This window comes from Carcharhinus amblyrhynchos, chromosome 5, assembly GCF_965287045.1.
Source record: "Carcharhinus amblyrhynchos chromosome 5, sCarAmb.v2.hapA, whole genome shotgun sequence".
NCBI lineage: Eukaryota > Metazoa > Chordata > Chondrichthyes > Carcharhiniformes > Carcharhinidae > Carcharhinus > Carcharhinus amblyrhynchos.
The window spans coordinates 26,631,169-26,649,495 of NC_137328.1; positions in this window are offsets into that span (position 1 = coordinate 26,631,169).

Sequence of the window (18,327 nt, forward strand, 5' to 3'; positions counted from 1 at the left end):
AAATCTCAAAACTGCAACATAAAGCTTTCCCAGTTTGAAAATTGTTGCTCACCCTTGACCCTGAGTTCAAACACAACCCAAGCTAGTTTGCGAAAGGTTATTTTTCTCTGCTGTTTGCATTTGTCCTGTATTTTAACCCAGTTTCTAGGGACAATTCAGTGATGCTTTCAATCTAATATCAAATGGTGATTGTAATGCGAGGGGCTAAGACCTTACACTGTATATTTTTACAGAATATATATATAGATATCCTTATCACTATCTCTAAAAGTCTATAACCTGAGCAATGATCTTTAAAATGGCTGAATCGATGTCTCTCATGACTGCTGACAGTATTGGGAAAATTTGCACATTATTAACTCTGGGGAGCCACTAATGAGTCCCTGTGGGCTGCACAGCAAAATTCAAAGAGATTTGCAAAGGCCATCTGCATTTGATAATTCAGGCAGAAAAACAAGTGTCTGCTTGTCTGCCAAGACAAAGGGCCCCACATGCTTCCTTTCAATACATAATGGTTCAGACATTTAACAATCCTTGGAACATAGATGAGGGATACACACCCTTTGTCAAAGACAATGTGCAAAGATGGGAGTAATGTGACTTGGCTTGTGAAACAACTAACATTTCCTTGCTGACAACAAAGCTCTGACTATCTTACTGGCAGCCTCACAGAAAATAAACTCTAGCCCAGATAGAACACATAAGAACATAAGAACATAAGAAATAGGAGCAGGAGTAAGCCAACTAGCCCTTCGAGCCTGCCCCGCCATTCAATAAGATCATGGCTGATCTGTCGTGGCTCAGTTCCACATTCCCGCCCTCTCCCCATAACCCTTAATCCCCTCTCTCATCAAAAACCCATCAACCCGCGTCTTAAAAATATTTAGCAAGGCAGCCTCCACCACTTCAACGGGCAGAGAATTCCAGAGATTCACCATCCTTTGAGTGAAGAAGTTCCTCCTCAACTCTGTTCTAAACCGCCCCCCCTTTATCTTGAGGCTGTGCCCCCTAGTCCTACTGTCCTTTCTGAGCGGGAAGAGTCTCTCCACCTCTATCCTATCCATCCCATTCATCATCTTATACGTCTCAATGAGATCTCCCCTCATTCTTCTAAACTCTAACGAGTACAAGCCTAATCTATTCAGCCTCTCCTCATAGCTCAACCCCCGCAACTCCGGCATCATCCTAGTAAACCTCCTCTGCACTCCCTCCAAGGCTAAAATATCCTTGCGTAAGTACGGCGCCCAAAACTGCACACAGTACTCCAGCTGCAGCCTCACCAATGCCCTATACAGCCGCAGCAAGACCTCCCTACTTTTATATTCAATCCCCCTTGCAATGAAGGCCAGCATCCCATTTGCCTTCCTGCTGCGCCTGCAAGCTGGGTTTTTGTGACTCATGCACAAGGACCCCGAGGTCCCTCTGCACCGTCACCTGCTGCAGTTTTTCTCCACGTAAGTAATAATCCTTCCTACCATTATTCCTACCAAAGTGGACCACCTCGCACTTGCCAACATTAAATTCCATTTGCCATTTCCTGGCCCATTCGCCCAGCCTATCTAGATCCTTCTGTAGACTCTCCCCACCCTCCGCACAATTTGCCTTTCCACCAATTTTGGTGTCATCAGCAAATTTCGACACCCTACACTCGGTTCCCTCCTCCAGATCATCTATATAAATGGTAAATAGCTGAGGCCCCGGCACCGACCCCTGGGGCACTCCACTAGTCACCATCCGCCAATCCGAATAGCACCCATTGACCCCCACTCTCTGCCTCCTATTTGACAACCGGTCCTCTATCCACGCTAACACCCTACCCCCGACTCCATGCCCCCTGACCTTCTGTAATAACCTCTTGTCAAACGCCTCCTGAAAATCCAGAAAGACCCCTGGCCCCATCTACACTGCTTCTGCTGCACCTTCTGTACCATCACCTATAAGGCTGACTAACTTCTGCATGCATATCTCATCATACAAAGGCAACACCATCAGAAAAGTAAATTCAACCCGCTGACCTCCATGAAGGAATACCTCATTGGACTTTGATTTGGACTCTGGAACCCATATGAGACAATAGAGGGATTTTCAGCTGGCATTTGCCAGGGTGACAGTGGAAACCACACCGCCAGATTTTCTGTGCACAGAATGCCTGATGATCTGGAGAGAAAAGTGAGCTGTGCAGATGGAGAGGTCGCCATTGGTTTTCTCGCTGAAATCAACACTCTAACGTTATCAGAAGATTCTGTCCAATATTTATTTTCTCTTTAGTCTCTGCACTATAAACCTTTCTTTTCTGCATCCTTCTCTTTTATTATCTGAAAGCGAACGGAATGTTGCAAACCCTCATTTTGTGTTTTGAGTGTGTACAAATAAGCTGACCCTTTGAGTTCATCCTATCCCGAGTCTGCTTTGGGGTTATTAATAGAAAATTAGATCACTCAAAATCTGAGGGATTGGGAAATTGACCAATGTTAACAGAGAGAAAAACAAATTAAAATACCTTTCTGTTTGTGAGAGGAGAAATAAGTATTGTTTAAATTAACCTCCCCTCTATCAATAATAGTACTCTCTGTGATAAGTTGTGACTGAAGAACATATTGGGGACAGAATTGAGGTAGTTAAGCTTTGCATCTAACCATGCTTGAGTGTACCCAACAATGCCTTGTGTTGATGTCTGGTGCACAAAATAAAAGATGTTCCATTCCAATGAACTATCATCACTAACATAAAAACAAAATCAATGTAAATGGCAGATTCTGCTGGCCAATTCATCTAATATAATCTAATTGGAAATGATCTTTATATCTTCATTCAAAGCATAATGATGTGTCCCTAGCAGCTGTTCCTTCCTTTTTAAATTTACAAAATCTTTCTACCATCTTCTATGGGCAGACTGATAATATTGTTCACATATTTATATATGAGTGGACGTCATGTGATACAGTCCAGCAAAATGCGGCTGCATTCTTAGCTTTTCCAGGATTGCAGCTTTACATTTAGATAATGCCAAATGAAACATTGCACATTCTCTGTTTCACACATTACTTCAATTAAGGTCAATGCTAGATAATAAAGCTAATTGTGTCATCCTAATGTCAAGGTAAACCGATGTCTTCCAGTTCATGGTTATCCATCTGATTATCGGAGTAAGATTTAGTTTTATTTACATTTAATTGGAATTTTTATATCGCTTTCCATTGCTGTCAATGAGCCTCCAGAAGCACATCCACCAACCACCCAGCTGCAGAATAGTTAAAGATTTGAAAGGCAACTGAAACCATACCACTTTCTTAGTTTTTACTAAAGCTCTTTGGCAATCATTACAGCCTTTTATATGGGAGAGTAAGAAATACCAATGCCATCATCAAACAATCCTGAATCACATAAACCTAGGGTGGATAAAAATAAATCTTCCTTTTGATCTACCTCAACCACCTGCCTCTACCATGAATTGAGGAGAGTAACTTCTGGTATCAGTAATACTGAAGGTATCAGCATTAGATCTACACTTCCCACACCAGGCACCTTTATGGCCTCTCCGAATGAATTTGTATTTGTGCTCACTGATAACTAGGTCAAGTCTGTCAAAACACATTCAAGTTTGTTACACTAGCAAGGAGAAGCAAATGTCATCCCTTTAATCGGTCCTGGATTCAAAGCTCGGTGTAATAGATAGAAGGACAGTATGCTAACTCATTATATCAGCAAGTCACAACAGCATAGCCTGTAAAAATCAGGTTAGAAAGAGTGAACTGGCTCCCTTCTATTCAATCTTCTTGGTTGATCATGATGATGCACGTTAACCAGAATGTATCAAGCTAATTAAGCTGTGAGCACTAAACACACATACAAGTTTAACCCGTGTGGGCAATTTGAGTCATCTGGTTTCTTGGGTGCAGTCAGATGTGGAAAATGTTTCAGGTATTACGAGATCTTAGTACACTGGTAAGTTTCTGACACGGTTGACTTCTCAAACCAGGGGAAACCTTTATTCAAAAGAAAAAGCAACCTTCAACTTGTTTTCTTTGCTGAAGAGTTTCTTGACACCGCCTGTGACATTTGCAATCTTTTACAAGTAGCTGGATAGCCTTTCCTTGGAACACTTCACCCATTGTGTATTTCCAATAGATTTTGGGTGTGTTTGGCAGTGGCAGTCATTGATTCAATGTCCAGTGCTTTGCATTTTTAATGTCTTTTCCCTAAACAGTTATGAGTTTTGATCAGTGTCTGGATTATAGGAAACGTCTCTCTCCCTCTTCACACACCCCTATGGGTGATTTGTGCATTTCTTGCTTGGATTGTGGCCTTACATTTTTAAACAGTTTGCTGTGTCTCAGTTCAAATTGCAAAATGTTCAGTAAGTCAACAGTTGAAAATCATAACTGGAACTTTCTGATGTTGTACGCCCTACCACACTGCCAGGAAGTTTGTAGATTTTGTCATTCAGCCGAATCGCCATTCACTGCAGCAGGACAGGAGAATCTCAGCCGTGGGCTAAAGATGAAGAATTCCGGCCCATATTTTCAAAAGTAAAGGAACATAGCCTCATGGCAAGTCTTTAAGTAAAGTTGTTAATTGCTAACCCTTTACATTGACATTATAGAGACAATTTTAACGAAATACCATGAGCTAGTTTTACATCCCACCTGCTTTTACTTTTACATTGAAGGTTTCCCAACTGATATGAGTTTGGCTAAAATACCCCCTGTGTTATAGTAAAATAACGCTAGAATTATGAGCCATCCAATACAAACATGAGGGAGGCACAGTGGTACAGTGGTTAGCACTGCTGCCTCACAATGCCTGGAATCTGGATTCAATTCCAGCCTTTGGTGACTGTCTGTGTGGAGTTTGCACTTTTTCTCTGTGTCTGTGTGGGTTTCCTCTGGGTGCTCTGCTTTCCTCCCACAGTCCAAGATGTGCAGGTTAAGTTGACTGGCATGCTAAATTGCTGCTTAGCATCAGGGGGATTAGTAGAGTAAATACTTAAGCTTATGGGGATAGGGCCTGGGTAAGATTGTTTCAGTGTGCAGGCTTAATGGGTTGAATGATCTCCTTCGGTATCGTAGGGATTCTATGATTCAGTGATGAAAATGAAGATCTGTCGAGTTACTCACTTTGAGCTCGCACTGCTGTGGAGTTTCGCCATTTTCCAAAAGTTTGTTTTTTTCATACTAAATTCACAACTCCACCCTCCCCTTCCCCGCAAAATACTCTTTTCTTGTTAATTCATTCTTTATTCAGTCTTGTTTGCACAATGTTTAGGTTCACTTTAGTACCTCACTATTCCTCTGTGACCATGGACAACAAATGTTAATTGTCGATTCAACTGCAAGTTCTATCCTGTCCTCATCCAGCAGCAATAAACTTGCAGCTGGAGAGAGTTTTGTAGCAAGGTCGCTGTTTGATTTAGTTTTAAATTGGGCAACTTCAGGTTAGTCTTGAAATCCAGTATTAGGATTGGCCAAATTCCACCTCACTATCCATATCTCAGAGGTTTAAAGCATGGAAACAGACCCTTCGGCCCAACCTTTCCATGTTGCCCCTTTTTTTAACCACTAAGCTAGTTCCAATTGCTTGCATTTGGCCTGTATTCCTCTACAGTCATCTTACCCATGTAACTGTCCAAATGTTTTTTAAAAAACACAACTGTACCTGCCCCTACTACCACCTCTGGCAACTTGTTCTGGACATTCATTACCTTCTGTGTGAACAAATTGCTCTCTGGACCATCTTGTATCTTTCCCCTTTCACCTTAAACCTATGCCCCCTCCCTCTAATTTTAGACTTCCCTACCTTTAAGAAAAGATATTGACTATGTAGCTGACCTATGTCCCTCATTATTTTATAGACCTCTATAAGATCATCCCTACACTCCAAGGAAAAAAAATCCCAGTCTACTCAACCTCTCCTTATAACCTGAACCATCTAATCCCAGTAGCATCCTAGTAAATGTTTTTGGCACACTTTCTAGTTTAATAATATCCTTTTGATAATAGGGTAACTAGAACTGTCCACAGTATCCCAAGGGTGGCCTTGCCGATGTCTTGTACAACTTCAACAATATGTCCCACTCCCGTGTTCAACGTTCTGACCACTGAAACCAAGCATACTGAATGCCTTCTTCACCACTCTGTCCACCTGTGATTCCACTCTCAAGGAGCTATGAACCTATGCCCCTAGATCTCTTTGTTTTATAACTCTCGCCATTGACCTGCCATTAACTAAGTCCTGCCCTGGTTTGATCTATCGAAATACATAATCTTGCATTTATCTAAATTAAACTGCATCTGCCATTCTTCAGCCCACTGGCCGAATTGATCAAAATCCTGTTGCAATCCAAGATAACCTTCTTCATTGTCCAGTATGCTACCAATCTTGGCATCATCTGCAAACTTACTAACCATGCCTTATAAATTCTCATCCAAATCATTAATATAAATGCTAAATAACAGTGGACCCAGCACTGATCGCTGAGGCACACCGCTGGTCACAGGCCTGTAAAGGGTTATTTTTCAATCCGGAGAATCAAATCAAACAGAGACCTTGCTGTGACACACTTGCCTCATTTTTCAAACATCATAACATACTGCAGCATAGGAGTCCATTCAAAACATAATGCATTGTTGCTTATTTGAAAACACTATCCAATCAGTTTCACTTCCCTGCTCTTTCCCCATAACAACGTTTACCTTTTCCTCAAAAATTACCATCAACTCTGTTTCTGCCAACTTTCAGGCTTTGGGGTTAGACTCGAAGATATGTCTGGAATTTCACTGCAGGCCCTGTTGAGGAGGTGGAGGCAAATATGATGAGGGGACTGCCCAGTGGAAAGGCCTCCATTGGATGCAAGATGCCCGAACAGGAGGGTTCCAGCACCCTAGCCAACAACATCGCAGCCGGTACTTGGCTCCAGTACCCACAAACATGGTTAAATATCAAGCAGCAGTTGGAGGGTGCCATTTAGTGGCCAGTAATTTGCAGGATAATAAAATTCTTCACAGCCCCTGCTTTGATCAATTCTCCAAACATATTGAACAAAGAACAGTATAGCACAGGAACAGGTCCCTTCGTCCTCCAAGCCTGCACCGACCATGATGCCTGCCTAAATTAAAACTGTATACAATTACAGAGTCCGTATCCTTCCATTCCCATCCGATTCATGTATTCATCTGAATGGTCCTTAAATGTCACTATCGTACCTGCTCCCACCATCTGCATTCCAGACATTCACCACCTTCTGCGTAAAAAAACTTCCCTTGCACATCTCCTTTAAACGTTTTCCCATGCATCTTAAACCTATGTCCCCTAGTATGTGACTTTTCAACTCTAGGAAAGAGCTTCCGACTATCCATTCTGGCCATGCCACTCATAATCTTGTAAACCTGTAACAGGTCACCCTCAACTTTCATTGTTCCAGTGAGAACATACCTGGTTTATCCAACCTCTCCTTATAGCTAATACCGTCTAGATAACGCAACATCCTGGTAAACCTCTTCGTATCCACATCCTTCTGATAGTGTGGCGGCCAGAATTGAATACAATATTCCAGGCCTAACTAAGGTTCCATACAGCTGTAGCATTACCTGCAAATTTTTATACCTGACCGATGAAAACAAGCTTACCATATGCCTCCTTGACTACCTTATCCACCTGCGTTTCCACTTTGTAATTGGTGGACATATACACCCAAACCTCTCTGCCTGTCAATATTCCTAAGGATTCTACCATTTACTGTATAATTCCTCCATGCATTGGACCTTCCAAAATGCATTACCTCACACTTGCCCAGATTAAACTTCATCTGCCATTTCTCTGCCCAAGTCTCTAACGAATCTACATCTTGCTGTATCCTCTGGCAATTCTCTTCACTATCCGCAACTCCACCAATTTTTGTGTTGTCTATGAACTTACTAATCAGACCAGCTACACTTTCCTCCAAATCATTTATATATACTACTAACAACAAAGATCCCAGAACTGGAAGTTAGGAACAGCAAAGGGTCAAAAACTTTGCTGGGTGTAATCTATAGGCCGCCCAATAGTGACAGGGAAGTTGAAGTGCAAATAGGGAAACAGATTCTGGAGAGATGTTTTAATAACAGAGTTGTCGTGATGGGAGACTTCAATTTCCCAAACATCGACTGGAATATCCCTAGGGTAAGGGGTATAGATGGGGAGGAGTTTGTTAGGTGTGTTCAGGAGGGTTTCCTGACGCAGTATGTGGACAAGCCTACGAGGGGAGAGGCTGTACTTGACCTGGTACTGGCGAATGAACCAGGGCAGGTGATGGATCTTTCGGTAGGAGAGCATCTTGGATATGGTGACCATAATTCTATCTCCTTCACAATTGCGTTGGAACGAGATAGGATCAGGCAGGCTAGGAAGGTGTTTGTCTGGGGTAAGGGGAGATACGAAGAAGTCAGGAAGTTACTTGGACAAATAAACTGGAAGGAGGCGTTCTTAGGGAAAAGTACCGAAGGAAGGTGGCAGATATTCAAGGAATGTGTGTCTGGAGCTCTGAATGACAACGTTCCGATGAGACGAGGGGGTTTTGGTGGGTCGAGGGAACCGTGGTGCACAAAGGATGTGTTGAACCTAGTCAGGAAGAAAAGGAAGGTGTACAAGAGGTTCAGGGAATTAGGAGATGTTAATGATCTTGAGGAGTATAAGGACTGTAGGAGGGAACTTAAAAGGGAAATTAGGAGAGCCAGAAGGGGTCATGAGAAGACCTTGGCGAGTAACATTAAGGAGAATCCCAAGGCCTTCTATAAATATGTGAAAGGTAAAAGGATAAGAAGAGAAGGGATAGGACCTATAAAAGGTGAGGGGGGAAAGGTTTGTGTGGAACCAGAAGAAATGGCGGAGGTGCTTAACGAGTACTTCGCCTCAGTATTCACGGTGGAAGCCGATCTGGGAGATTTTGTTATGGATTTGCAGCAGATGGAAAGGATTGAGTACGTGAATATTAAGGAGGAGGATGTGTTGGAACTTTTGAATTCTATCAAGGTAGATAAGTCGCCGGGACCTGATGGGATGTACCCCAGGATACTGTGGGAGGCGAGGGAAGAGATTGCAGAGCCCCTGGCGATGATCTTTGCGTCGTCAATGGAGACGGGAGAGGTTCCAGAGGATTGGAGGATTGCGGATGTAGTTCCTATTTTTAAGAAAGGGAACAGAGATAGCCCGGGAAATTACCGACCGGTGAGTCTGACCTCAGTGGTTGGTAAGCTGATGGAGAGGCTTCTGAGGGACAAGATTTACGAACATTTGGAGAGGTTTGACATGATCAGGAATAGTCAGCATGGATTTGTCAAGGGCAGGTCGTGCCTTACAAGCCTAGTTGAGTTGTTCGATAATGTGACTGAACACATTGACGAAGGAAGTGCCGTGGACGTAGTGTACATGGACTTCAGCAAGGCGTTTGATAAGGTCCCCCATGCAAGACTTCTTGAGAAGGTGAGAGGGCATGGGATCCGAGGGCCTTTGGCCTTGTGGATCCAGAACTGGCTTGCCTGCAGAAGGCAGAGAGTGGTTGTGGATGGGGCTTTTTCTGAATGGAGGTCAGTCACCAGCGGAGTGCCTCAAGGATCTGTTCTGGGACCCTTGTTGTTTGTCATTTTCATAAATGACCTGGATGAGGAAGTGGAGGGATGGGTAAGTAAGTTCGCTGATGACACGAAGGTCGGTGGTGTTGTGGATGATCTGGAAGGATGGCAAAAGTTGCAGCAGGACATAGATAGGATGCAGGACTGGGCGGAGAAGTGGCAGATGGACTTCAACGCGGATAAATGTGTAGTCGTCCATTTTGGCAGAACCAACGGGATGAACGAGTACACTATCAAGGGCAGAAGTCTGAGTAGTGTTGAAGAGCAGAAGGATCTTGGGGTCCGGGTCCACAGGACTCTTAAATCGGCCTCGCAGGTGGAGGAGGTGGTCAAGAAGGCGTATGGTGTACTGGCCTTCATTAATCGAGGGATTGAGTTTAGGAGTCGGGAGGTAATGCTGGAACTTTATAAGACCCTTGTCAGGCCTCATTTGGAGTATTGTGCGCAGTTCTGGTCGCCTCACTATAGGAAAGATGTAGAAGCTATTGAAAGGGTGCAGAGGAGATTTACAAGGATGTTGCCTGGACTGGGAGGCATGCCTTATGAAGTTAGGTTGAGGGAGCTGGGACTCTTTTCCCTGGAGAGACGAAGGTTGAGAGGCGACCTGATAGAAGTTTACAAAATGTTGAGAGGAATAGATAGGGTGGACTCTCAGAGGCTATTTCCCCGGGTTGAAATGGTCGCTACGAGAGGACACAGATTTAAGGTGCGGGGAGGGAGGTTCAGAAATGATGTTAGGGGTAAGTTTTTCACTCAGAGGGTGGTGAGTGAATGGAATCGGCTGCCGTCAGTGGTGGTGGAGGCGAACTCGCTGGGGTCTTTTAAAAGACTTCTGGATGAGTATATGGGCTTTAATGAGATTGAGGGTTATAGATAGGTCTGTAGGTTGGTAGGTGATGTGATCGGCGCAACTTGTGGGCCGAAGGGCCTGTTTGTGCTGTAGTGTTCTATGTTCTATGCTCTATGTTCTATGATCCCTGTGGAACACTGCTAGGCACAGCCTTCTGTTCAGAAAAGCACTCCTCTACTCCCTCTGAGACTCAAAGATATGTCCGGAATTTCACTGCAGGTCCTGATGAGGGGGTCTTACCCTCTGCCTTGTTTGCCCATGCCAGTTCTGTACTCACATTGCCAGCTCTCCCCTGATCCCACGTGACTTCATTTTTTGTACCAGTTTACCATGAGGTACTTTGTCAAAGGCTTTAGTGAAGTCCAGGTATATAACATCCACCACCTTTCCCTCATCTATCTCTCCTTCACTCACTCGAAAAACCTAATACAATTAGTGAGGCATGACCTCCTCCTTCACAAAACTATGCTGTCTATCACTAATAAGTACATTTGTTTCCAAATGTGAGTAAATCGTGTCCCTAAGAATAGCTTCCCTACCACTGATGTAAGGTTCACCGGCCTATAACTTCGTGGATTATCCCTGCTGCCCTTCTTAAACAATGGAACAACATTGGCTATCTTCCAGTCCTCTAGAACGTCACATGTAGTCAATGAGGATACAAAGATTTCTGTCAAGGTTTTAGCATTTGAGAAAAAGTTTCTGTCTCCATTCACCACTTGGGCCACCCAGACTCTAAAATTAGATTAAAGGCACCAAGGGGAATTCTCCAGGCCCAATAGTTCCTGGCGAGAATCACAATGTGGTCTGCAAAATGGAAGGTGAAACCATTTAGTCTCTTTGAGGAAATCCCAGCTGTCAATCAGGTTTAGATATTAAGAAGTCTCACAACACTACCTTAAAGTCCAAAAGTTTATTTGGTATCATGAACTTTTGATGTTCTGCTTCTTCAGGTGAGTAGAGAATTGGGTTCACAAGCAAGGCATAGACAGACACAAACTCAATTGCAAGATAATGGTTGGAATGCGAGTCTTTACAGGTAATCAATTCTTTACAGGTACAGTCAATGCAAATGAAGAGCGAGTTAAGCACAGGTTAAAGAGGTGTGAATTGTGACACGACAGGACAGTTAGTAAGATTTTGCAAGCCCAAGCCAAATAGTGGAGGTTACAATAGTGTGACATGAACCCAAGATTCCGGTTGAGGCCATCCTCATGCATGCGGAACTTGGCTATCAGTTTCAGCTCGGCGATTCTGCATTATCATGGGTCTTGACGGCTGCCTTAGAGAACACTGACCGGAAGATCAGAGGCTGAATGCTTTTGACTACTCAACAGGAAGGGAACACTCCTGCCTGGTAATTGTCCATTCACCCGTTGTCGTAGCGTCTACATGGACTCGTCGATGCACCATGCCTCGGGACATCCTTTCCTGTAGCATGTCAAGTGGATAACATTGGCCAAGCCACATGAGTATGTACCATGTACCTGGTGGATGCTGTTCTCATGTGATGATGGCACCTGGGCCGTTGATCCAGTGTGTCTTGCAGAGGTTGCTGTGGCAGGGTTGTTTGATGTCGTGGTCGCTGTTCTCCTGAGGGTGGGTAGTTTGCTACAAACAATGATCTGTTTGAGGTTTTGGCAGTTGTTTGATGGCAAGTAGTCGGGATGTCGGGATGGCCTTGGTGAGATGTATGTCTTCACCAATGACATGTTGAAGGCTTCGAAGAAGATGTCAGGCGACCATGGGGTACAGAGATAAAAGTGACTTGGTCACTTCACTTTTTTACAACTGACAGACAGGGATGCAGACATTGATCACAGAACTGCCTGAAATCATCATGATAAGGGTAATGTTCAGATCTGCCAGGGCTAAAAGGGGCAATCAAACCACAAGATCACCATCCTGGGGGAGAATGTTGAGGTCAACCCTTGCCTTCAGCTCATGGTCACCGAATCCCCAGGAATGTTGGGCAATCCTTCCTCTGATGTCTGGCAGTGGCAGAGGGAACATTTGCATTGGATGAAACTCCTTGACACCCCCTGGGGCCCAAGGCAGGGAATCAGTGCCACAGTGCCAGGGGACAGGGCACTAGCGGCACTTCCAAGGGTCAGAGCCTAATGAGGGGCCAGAGTGGAAGTCTGATTGGGGAGGGGGCTGGGTGGGGGCAAGGGGTTCAGGTCACAGCACCCTCATGTCCGCGGTGGGGGAAGGGAGCACCCATTATTTCCCACCTGTGTGGACACTTAGCCCTGATTCAAGAGAATTGTGCCTATCAAGAATTCTGAATTTGTTGATCTTTTGATGAGGCAATGGTGAAAATATTTAAGATGATGAAGATAATGATCAGAAGAACATCATATGAAATGGTTAAGCAGTCAATGCCTAATATTGGCAACTTTAACTTGTATGAATTGTGTTCTATAGTGAAAATTCAAATTCATTCACCAAAGGAGTGGTAGGTGCCACAACATGGATAGCAGAGGTAGAAGAGAAATTGTTTCAATGGCCGGAATAAATATGTTGTATTGCGGATGATGTATCCTTGGCCCCCTCTGACCTATTGTACTGAAAAATCAATTCTGAATCAAGGTTGCAGACAGCAGTTCAGAAAACAAACAGATATTTACAAAAAAACATTGCAAATTTGCTTCAAAAACAAACACAACCCTTGGGAGCAAACTCAAATCAAATCAATCCTTCACTTAAATGTAAGGCACTCCTGATATGCCAGAGATACTCAACAGGAGCAGGCTGGTCTAATATGGCTGTTTTGTTCCACCTACCAATGACTGGATCTAGTTTCCCAACATTGGTTATATGTGTACAGTACTGTATCTAAACTGGAGGCAACATTTGAGTTGACAGGGCCAACACAATACATGCAAAAATAAATTCATGATTCCTTTCATAATCCCAAGTGCAGAAAAATGCAATTTGACCCATCAAGTCTGCGCTGACAACAATCCCATGCAAACCTTATCCCCGTAATCCCACATATTTACCCTGCTAATGCCCCTGATATTAAGGGACAATTTACCCACCTAATCACATCTGTCAGTGCTTGGCCTATAGCACCCAGAGGAAACCCACATTGAGACGGAGAGAACGTGCAAACTCCACACAGACAGTGACCCAAGCCAAGAATCAAACCAAGGTCCCTAGTGCTGTGAGGCAACAGTGCTAGTCATTGTGCCATCCCTTTCATAATGATGAGAGCTGGTAAATATTTATATTTAATGTTTTAGCCAAGTTTTAAACTTCCACGAACTTTGAAAGGACAAGTCAAAAAGAACACGAAAGAGCTTAATGTAGAATGAACTCCTGGATGTTTTGGCCATTTCCTTCTGAATAGACCATAGGTTGATGTCCATAATTTACAACAAGTTTGTTCCATTTTTACTGATCACCAAAAGGCAATGGGAGAAGGAGAGAAAATAGATAATTGTGTGGGCTCTTGCAAAATTAAACAGAGATTAGAAAGAGTTTTAAAAAAAATGGATCAACAAAACTAATGGCTGAATGAAGCTCCAGCCGTCACTGCATTTTGAAAGTTAGGACATCTCTGGTTATGCATGGATAATTTATGGTGGTCTGCAGAAGCATTCCTGTTTTTGTATGAGATGAATAAAAGCCTGAGCTCGCAAAGCAAAACTGTTTGAATGGAATAGAATTAGAGCTTTAGACAACTTAAGATACATTCCTCAAATATAGAATAAAAGGACATATCTGCCAATTTTAACAGCGAAGCATAGAATCATACAATCCCTATAGTGTAGAAGGAGGCCATTCAGCCCATCGAGCCTACACCAACACAGTCCACCCAGGCCCTATCCCCATAAACTCACGTATTTACCCTGACACTAAGGGGCAAGTTAGCATAGCCAATCAATCTAACGCTCACATTTTTGGAGTGTGGGAGGATACTGGAGCACTCAGAGAAAGCCCATGCAGACATGTGGAGAATGTGCAAATTCCACACAGACAGTGTGAACCGAGGCTGAATCAAACTCCGGGCCCTGATGCTGTGAGGCAGCAGTGCTAACCATGGTAATAATTTGAGTTCGATCCCACCACACATGCGACAATTAAATCAGCCAATCACAAGTCATGAATGGGATAATATTTGTATTTTTTTTATAAAAAGTGTTTAATTGCTAAGCCCAGAAATCCATTAGTATGCTTGAATATTGAACCCCAGAGAAAAACAGTGCTTGATTAACAGTTCTAGCTCTCTGATCTCTGCTGTCAAAATCTGGGTGAAGTACTTTCATTAACATGCGACAATGACCTCTCAATATTGGATTACTCAGGTGCACCAACACACACTTTTGTGATTGGTTTGGAGATGGGTACGAATCTGGCTGTGCATTCTAATATTTTAACCCACTTCACTTCCCAGCAGTCTCTCGTTCCTGAGCTGAAACAGGGTTAAAAATTCCTCCTATTATGTTTCTTTTGAACACAATCTGATTCAAAATGCCAATTCAGAATCTTCTCAAATGAAACCTTGGTTGACTGTTTCTATCTTTGTCTGCTATGTAGGTTAGTATTTGAATTGAATGTCAGCACAAGTTTAGATTCAGCAGGCTTGAAGGCATTGGTAATGAGATTATTTGACAGCATCTTGGTAGATTTACGATACGTAGTTTAGGAGATGCAGAGATTAATTGGCTCTGCTTTCCATTTTACATGGGTTATCAGTTTCAAAAGACAGAGTTGCACCATTGCCTTAAATTGTGCATGAACCAAAGCTGCTGATCCAAAGTATCTCTTGCAGCAGTTTGATTGTTTTCATTGTCCTGTGACTCACAACATGATTGGATTGTATATTTAGTCTCCATGTTATAAGAACACTCTCCTTAATGTGACAGAACATAAAAGATTTTAATTCACTGCCACAATTTATTTATGGAAGTGTTTTTGCGTAAGGTGACTGATTCCTGTCACTCTACAGTTTACAAATAATTCCCCTCTGCAATTCCTGTTGCTGCAATCTTTATACCAAAGAAAAGCTCAACATTGCGGTTGCAGAACGAGAATATACATTCTTTTCAGGAATCGTCAGGCAGAAGGAGGAGCCTTATTTTACATTCTCCAATTAAAATGTTAGACTGAATGGTTTAGAAGAAATAAACATTCCTGTGAGGCAATCTTGCCATACCAAAAGCATTAACAGGACAAAACTTTAAATTGAAAAATGCAATATCAATATCTTTGCTCCTTGTCTGATAATCTCTACAAAAAGTTTACAAGTCTTTTCACTGCAGTTCCTCTGTTAGGTTTGCTTTCTTCACAGAGAATGTCAGCAATGTGCAATAGAATGGCATGATGTATGAGTGGAAGAGTAACGGAATAATAGGAACAAACCCACAGAGAAAATATTTATAAAAGCAAAAGAAGTACAGCAGAGAAAGACATATTTATATAAAAAAATGAAAATTGTTTAGATCAAAGAAGTACTTTGGAAATCTGGGCAGTAACTTGAGCCTGTAATCAAGGTCTGTGAACTTACGGTGAGGGCTCAAGATCAGGAAATCACAGCTCACTGTTCTGGGTGGCACGTAGCACAGTGGTTAGCACTGCTGCTTCACAGCTCCAGGGCCCTGGGTTCAATTCACGGCTCGAGTCATTGTCTGTGTGGAGTTTACACATTCTCCTTGTGTCTGTGTGGTTTTCTTCCAGGTACTCTGGTTTCCTCCCACAGTCCAAAGATGTGCGGATTAGGTTGATTGGCCCTTAGTGTCCAGGAACGTGTAGTGGGTATAATATGTAGGGATATTGGGGGTAGGGCCTGGGTGGGATTGTATTTGGTGCAAACTCGATGGACCGAAGGGCCTCTTTCTGCATCGTAGGGTTCTATGATTCTCAACGGCAAGAATGTGATTTCCAATCTTCCACATCCCTTGCTATCAACATCACCAGGTTCACACCTATGCGTGGATTTCCATTCATTTCAACATATTAAGCTGCCTCTTTGCTAGGTATTGACCTCCTCTTGCCATATCTTCAAACCGCTCCCATGTGACATCAGGGCAGTGTGGTTACAACTGGTTCACACAGATGTGACTCTGCAGTGGGAGTTTCATCTGGGAAATAAGGTAAGCACAGCCCCCGGGGGAGAGGGACATGGCCAGGCAGTGCTCTGGCAATGACCCCAGCACTGCTCCCTGGCAAAGGTTGGCATGGCCAGGTTGGCACCATGACCATGCCAACATGGCAGTGCCAACCTGATAGTGCTAATCTGTGCCAAGGGTCAGGCCGCTGTAGAAGTCACATGGCAGGTAGGGGGAGGGATGGAATTCATGCAGATGTGGTTGTGGGCCAGGAGCGGACAAATGAGCAGGGGTTGTCAGCAATTGTCATTTGGTGGGATGGGAAATGCTGATGATTTTTGGGAGGAGGGTTGTTGTTGTGAAAGCTGGTTCTGAAAGGGGCTGGAAAGAGGGACTTGGGGCCTCCGTGGTACAGAATGTGGTAGAATGTGGAGAGAAAACCGATCAGTCGTTCTGAAGCAAAACACTTCAAAGTTTTGCCATCTTTTGGTAAGATTTGGTCCTAGTCACCATAGCAAATTGTGATGACTTCAGTTAGGCAAGTGAGGTTGGCTTGCTAGAGTATTCCCTGATTAAGTCCTCACAAAAAGATGTCCCAATCAGGGGGCCTCATGTTCCCTTTTTAAAGCAGGTATGTCAGTTACTCTGCCTGCTGAAGCAGAGAGCACACAGGGAACACTGTTGTGCGGTATGTCTTGTAAGTAGAAGAACTTTTGGTGACGGGACCATCACCTCTGTGGATTTATTACAGTAGCGATGAGGAAAGAAAGGAGTGACCTGAAGAAACTTGCTTAACCCCCACACATTGAGGGTAAGCCATTACTAGACAAATATGCTGTTGTTCGGGAAGTTGGACTCTTATGATCCTGCAGTGGAAGACTGGGCCCAATAAGTGGAACAGATGAAGTACTTTTTCAGGGCTTCTGACACAGCCTCGATGAAAAGCAATGGGTTATCTTGCTGATTGTTTGTCGAAGGGTAGCTTTCGCTTTATGCGTAATTTAACTTCCTCAGCGGCACCGGACACTACATCCTTCCAGGAGCTGACAGACTTAATAATTGAATATTGTGACACCAAGCTACATCTGATCCTGCAAAGGTACCAGTTTTACTCAACATTCTGAGAGATGAGGGAGTCAATCACTAGTTTCCTGACAAGATTAAGGTGATTGGCAGAGGTTTGCGAATTCAGGACGACATCAACTGAGATGCTCCAAGACCGATTGGTGTGTGGAATAAATAATATATCCATACAGAAACATCAGTCGGCAGAAGAACAGCTGGACTATGAACAGGCATTACAGCTGGATTTGTCTTTAAAAAAAGCGGCAAGCGGAGCGCATGAGCTACAAAGTATTCTGATGGAGGTAGATGCCAACACCGATGCAACTGGGTTAGGGGACTACCACTACAGGGCAGGCCACTACATAGTGGCCCTCAGGAAAGACTCAAATATGAGGGAGCCCAGATCTGCCGACAGAATACCCCCAAAACAAGGCTGGATTAAATCTAGAGTGACAGCAGTCCCTACAGAGCCCCACCCAATACGACATTGCAATGGTTGCCAATGTCAGGAGGTGCTGAAGAAAAGCAAGATTCCAAAGCCGACATATCTGAAAAGAATATGTAGGCTGAGGGACAGGAGAATGCATACCTTGAAAACTCCACCCATTGTTTAAGAAGGGGAACAGAGACTTCCCTGGGAATTATAGACCAGTGAGTCTTACTTCTGTTGTGGGCAAGGTTTTAGAAAGAATTATTAGGGATAGGATTTGTAGTTATTTGGAGAGTAATGAATTGATTGGAGATAGTC